A 6,692-nucleotide genomic window follows, 5' to 3' on the forward strand; every position below is an offset into this window, starting at 1 on the left:
AGAATAGAGTAAAACAGAACAAAATAGGATAGAAAATAAAATAATAGAATAAAAAATTGCATTAAATTACCATCTTCGGAAATTGGAATAGAATTTAAAAAACAATAGAAAAAGAAATAATATAACCATTTTCCGAAAATTCTAATATAATCAATTTGAATAGAATCGAAAATAACACAATAGTATAGAAAAAAACAATGGCATAGAATGAATATAACCACCTTCCTATTCTAATCTATTCTTGTCCATTTGAATTTTGGTAAATGGTTCTATTCATTCTATTCTATTGTTTATATTCTTGTTCTATTTTATTGTGTTCTATTCAAATGTATTCTATTAAAAAATGTAATTTCGGAAGATGGTTATATTATTTCTATTCTATTCAGTTTTTTTATATACTATTCTGTTATTTTCTATTCAAATTGACTCCATTTGACTTTTGGGAAATGGTTATATTCTATTTTTTTAATTCTATTCATTTCTGTGGAAGTCTATTCAATTTTTTTCTATTTTCCTTTTTGTATTCAAATTTATTCTATTTGAAATTCAAATTTCAGAAGATGGTTATATTATTTTTATGTTCTATTCTATTTTTTGTTTCTATTATATTCTAGTCTATTCTGTTCTTTTATTTTCTATTCTGTTTTACTTTTATTATATGCTATTCTTTTATTTTTCTGTAATATTCTTCACTATTCTATTTTTTTTCTATTCCTTTTTATTCTCTTTTAAAATTGGAAAACTATTCGCATTCGAAAACGATAAGCGTTCCAATTTTTTGTAAAAAAATTTTTTTTTTCTTATTTCGGATTCGTTTAAATTTGGTAACATCGGTATTTACGTAAAAAAGAAAATTAGTGCAAATTTCTCATATATGTTCAGAATTATGTCAAGCTAATCGCCGGCAATTTGTTTAGTCACTACCAGAGTTGCCATCACCCCAGGTGGGTCAACAGTATTCCCTGCAGCCAATTCTGCTGACTCCCACCTCCCTGGTGAACGAAGCTTTCCAGGAATACCAGGTAAACCTCCGTGCAAAGTACAGAATTCCAACACCTCGGCACAGCCGTCTCGGTTTACTACCCAGTTCCATGCTCAATTTAAGAAAATGTAGGACATTTTCTCCAAGCATTGGAGGTCCATACTCGTAGCCCTTGTACACACGGTCGGACATTCCGACAACAAAATCCGTCAGATTTTTTTCCGATGGATTTTGTCCGAAACTGGTGTTGCATACACCCGGTCGGACAAAGTTGTGGGAAAATCCGATCATTCAGAACGTGATGACGTTCGTTATGACGGGACTACGTTCAGGCTAGTAGCCAGTAGCTTTGGTCTCGTAATTTGATCTGAGCATGCGTGGCACTTTGTCCGATCGGAATTCTCTACAAACGTTTGGACAAGGTCCGATCGGATCATGTTGTCGGAAAATTTTATATCCAGCTCTAAAACTTTGTTGGTCGGACATTCCGACGGAAAAAGTCCGATGGAGCCCACACACGGCCGGATTATCCGACAACACGGTCCGATCGGACATTTCCGTCAGAATTTCCTACCGTGTGTACAAGGGCGTAGAAGGCCCTCTGCTACTAGCCACCTTAACCCAGAAGCCGAAAATATCATACTGTAGGGCCCCGAAATGTCAAGAGCCAAGTGGCACCAAGCAAAGTGACCTGTAAACATGTCAATAACAACAAACGCCTCACCACCCTAATCCCCTTGGTAGGCATGTGCCAATGCAAAAAGAAATGATGTCTGACGTGTCAATTCTTTAAACATGGCCAGAAACATTTCACAGTAAGAGGGGAAAACATACTACATCTAAGAGTTCTACAACTGTTTTACGTAATACGTTCTTTACTGTCTCGAATGCCCCTGTGGGCTCTTTTATGTAGTCCGGACTATTAGGACTCTGTGTAAACGTTTTGGAGAGCCACAGGAGCTTCATTGATGGAGGCTGTGACAAACCCAGCGTTCCCAGACACTTCCTAGAATCACATGAACAATCCATCTCTGGTCTCCAGGTGTGGGCTATTGAGGCCATTCCCAACACCTTCTCAGCAGCAGAAAGGTTTCAATGGCTGTGCCAACAAACGCATTGGATCTACACCCTTAATTCTCTTACACCTGGAGGTTTGAACAAAGAAATAGACGTTTACAACATATTGTAACAAACAGATGCTTCTCCCCTCCCCTCTCCTTTTTCCCTTGTTTTTCCTTTTTTCTGGCATACATCTCATTTACAGGCATCCAAAGTCTCCCGCGAGGTGTGGCAGTCTTCCCGCATTTTGGCTGCGGCTCCTTGACACCCGCAAGTGCCTTGCGATATCCCGCTGCAGGGCCGATTCTGGATGGTCCCCTGATTCACAGCTGGGAATGATCGGTGCAGCAGGCGTGACAGCTGTGAACACCGATCTCCCTGAATAGCTTATTAGCCGTCAGCCGCTTCTCCTCCTCTCCCTCCCGTGGCTGTAGGCTAAAAAGCTATTCAGGGAAATTGGTGTTCGCAGCTGTCCTTCCAATCATCCCCGGCTGTTTCTTGTGTGCCCATTTCGGCCCCCCGACCTCCTTCTCCGGCCCAGGCAGATTGGACACTTTTGACACTTTTTTTGGGACCATTGATATTTCTACAGCGATCAGAGCTATAAATAGCCACTGATTACTGTATAAATGTCACTGGCAGGGAAGGGTTTAACCACTATGTGGGTGATCAAGTGGTTAAATGTGTTCCCTGGGAGGTGTTTCTAACTGTAGGGGGGGGGGGGGGGGGCGTGGGACTGACCGGAGGAGACCAATCGCTGTTCCTAATTTATTAGGAACAGGAGATCTGTCTTTCCTCCCCCGACAGAACAGAGATGTTCTATTTACATTGCCAGATCTCCATTCTGTCTCTGTCAGGAGTGATTGCGGGTGGCTGGCGGGGCATCAGGCGTGTGCGCCCCCTACAGCCCTTAAAGTGGTTGACGTACAGGAACGGCGATTCACTGGCTGGTCCTTAAGTGGTTAATGCCCCCAATTTTTTTTTTTCGCAAAATGACCATATTCCCACTAGATAGCCCTGTACAGGGGAATTTATTTTATTTATATATGTGTGTGTGTGTGTGTGTGTGTGTGTGTGTATGTGTATATATATATATATATATATATATATATATATATATATAATTATACTTTTATTTTTTTAAACCACTCTTTTTCTTTTTTTTTTTTATGTTTACCGCATTCTTTCCCTGTAACTTCCAATTTTTTTTTATATTATGGAACCACTGGCACTTGTAGTCCCACAACCATGGCACTTCTTTGTCTTTTCCTTTTGCCAATAGAAAGGTCCTCTACTGCAATTCCACCCCAGGCCTTCAGAGGGAGCAGATAGCTCTGAGTGCCTAGCCTAGCAATCCAACAGCCTTCTCCACTCCTCCCAGTGACGTCACATCCATCCTGAATTCCATGCTGATCAGAGTGGATTAGCTGGTGGTGACACAGGAAGTCCATGTCCTATTTCCTCCAGCAGTTTTGGACCACAGGCGGCCCCTGCAGGATCGAGCGAATGGCAACACCCATCCCTCACACCATACAAGTGCATACCATTTTGGATTGGGAATTTTTTTTTTTGCGATACGGCACTGCGTCGCTTTTAACTGACAATTGTGCAGTTGTGCGACGTTGTACCGAAATAAAATCGATGTCCTTTTCCCACAAATAGAGCTTTCTTTTGGTGGTATTTGCCCACCTCTGCGGTTTAAATTTTTTCCGCAATAAACAAAAAATTGACAATTTTGAAAAACAAACAATATTTTTTACTTTCTGCTATAATAGATATCCAAAAAAAAAATATAAAACAAATTTATTCATAAGTTTGGGCCAATATGTATTCTTCTACATATTTTTGGTAAAAAAAAATAAAAATAAAATCGCAATAAGTATATTGATTTGGTTTGTGCAAAAGTTATTGCGTCTACATACTATGGTATATATTTATGGACTTTTATTTAGTTTTTTTAAATAGTTTTTACTGGTAATGGCTGCGATTTTATTTTTTTATTTTTTTATTTTTTTTGCAACATTGCGGCAGACAACTCTGACCCCAAGTGACACTTTTTGGGGACCACTGACATTATTACATTGATCAGTGCTATACAAATAGCCACTGAATACTGTATTAATGTCAATGACAGGGAAAGGGATAACACTAGGGGGAGATGAAGGGGTTAAGCGTGTTCCCTCAGTGTGTTCTGTGTGGGGGATGGGCTCACTGGGATAACACAGAGATCGCTTTTCCTGATCACTGGGAACAGCAGATCTCAGTATTGTCCCCTATCAGAAGGGGGATCCGCCTCTCTGTACCGCAATCCTGGGTGGCTGGCAGACAGTGAGTCTGCCGGACCCGCGGGCACATGCGGCGTACGCCCACTGTATCTCATGCACGGACCGGCATACAGGTACGTTGGTTCTTGCAGCTGGGCCACCCTGCTGCAGTATATGTATGGTGGGCGGTACAGAAGTGATTAACCACTTGCTTACTGGGCACTTAAACACCATTCTGCCCAGACCAATTTTCAGCTTTCGGTGCTCTCACAATTTGAATGACAATTACTCAGTCATGCAACACTGTACCCAAATGAATTTTTTGTCCTTTTTTTCCCACAAATAGAGCTTTCTTTTGGTGGTATTTGATCACCTCTGGGGTTTTTATTTTTTGCGCTATAAATGAAAAAAGACCGAAAATTTTGAAAAAAAACGCATATTTCTTTGTTTCTGTGACAAAATTATGCAAATTATTAATTTTTCTTCATAAATTTTGGTCACAATTTATACTGCTACATATCTTTGGTAAAATAACCCAAATTAGTGGATATTATTTGGTCTTTGTGAAAGTTAGAGCGTCTACAAGCTGTGGTGCGAATCGCACAAAATTGATCACATCTGATGTACTGGTGGCCTATCTCGCTTCTTGTGACCCGAACAAGTCAGGAAAGTACAAATACCCCCCAAATGACCCCTTTTTGGAAAGTAGACATTCCAAGGTATTTAGTAAGAGGCATGGGGAGCTTTTTGATGTTGTCATTTTTTTCCCACAATTCTTTGCAAAATGAAGATTTTTCATTTTTTTTTATTTTTCTCCACAAAATTGTCATTGTAATAGGTTATTTCTCTCACGTGGCATGTGTATACCACAAATGACACCCCCAAAAAATTCTGCTACTCCTCCTGAATATTACAATACCACATGTGTGGGACTTTTTCACAGCCTGGCCACACAGAGAGGCCCAACATGCAGGGAGCGCCATCACGTGTTCTAGAAGCATAAATTACACATCTAACTTGTTGACTATTTATTACACTTTTGAAATACCAGGACAATGACACGTGACACTGATGACAGATGGCACTGATACGTGGCAATGATGACACTTATACGTGGCACTGATGACACGTGGCACTGATGACAGATGGCACTAATATGTGGCACTGATGACACGTGGCACTAATACGTGGCACTGATGACACGTGGCACTAATACGTGGCACTGATGGCACGTGGCACTAATACGTGGCACTGATGGCACGTGGCACTAATACGTGGCACTGATGACACGTGGCACTAATACGTGGCACTAATACGTGCCACCGGTGACAGATGGCACTAATACGTGGCACCAATGACGCGTGACACTGATGACAGATGGCACTGATAAGTGGCATTGATGACACGTGACACTGACAACAGATGGCACGTGACACTGACAGGTGGCACTGATGACAAATGGCACTGATACATGGCACTGATGACAGATGGCACTATGTGGCACTGACGACACGTGGCACTGACGACACGTGGCACTGGGGGCAGGTGGCACTGGGGGCAGGTGGCACTGGGGGCAGGTGGCACTGGGGTGGATGGCACTGGGGGCAGGTAGCACTGGGGTGGATGGCACTGGGGGCAGGTAGCACTGGGGTGGATGGCACTGGGGGCAGGTAGCACTGGGGTGGATGGCACTGGGGGCAGGTAGCACTGGGGTGGATGGCACTGGGGGCAGGTAGCACTGGGGTGGATGGCACTGGGGGCAGGTAGCACTGGGGTGGATGGCACTGGGGCGGATGGCACTGGGGCAGATGGCACTGGGGCGGATGGCACTGCTGGGGGTGGATGGCACTGCTAGGGGAGGATGGCACTGCTAGGGGAGGATGGCACTTTATTTTATTTTTTTACTTTTTTTTCTTTCACAGTCAGAACGGCTGCCGCTGCAGCCGTTCATCTCTCCCCTCTCGCACTGTCTGTGCGAGGAAGGAGAGCGGCGCTGAGAGATGATCTCATATGTAAACATATGAGATCATCTCCCATTGGATACGCCGATCACGCTGTAAACGGCCGCTGTGATTGGCCGTTTACAGCGATCTGTGTTTGCCTGTCCCCGGGGGACACGGCGAACACAGAACTTCCGCGATGCGCGCCCGCGGCGGCGCGCATTGCGGAAGTAAACATCACGCCGTCCAGGGACGACAACCCGGACGAAGGCGCCTGCTCTACTGCCGTCATTCGGCCATAGGGCGGGCGCGAGGAGGTTAATCCTGTAATAAATTCTACCTGTTTTATGCTGCACTGAGGTGAGGCTGCTCCCTTTTTTTTTTTTTTTTTTTCTTCTATGACTCGTGGGAACTCACTGCAACTCAATGCAATATTTATTACATTTT

Source organism: Lithobates pipiens, unplaced genomic scaffold (assembly GCF_037356315.1).
Source record: "Lithobates pipiens isolate NorthernLeopardFrog02 unplaced genomic scaffold, aLitPip1_a1.2 Scaffold_22, whole genome shotgun sequence".
NCBI classification, from domain to species: domain Eukaryota; kingdom Metazoa; phylum Chordata; class Amphibia; order Anura; family Ranidae; genus Lithobates; species Lithobates pipiens.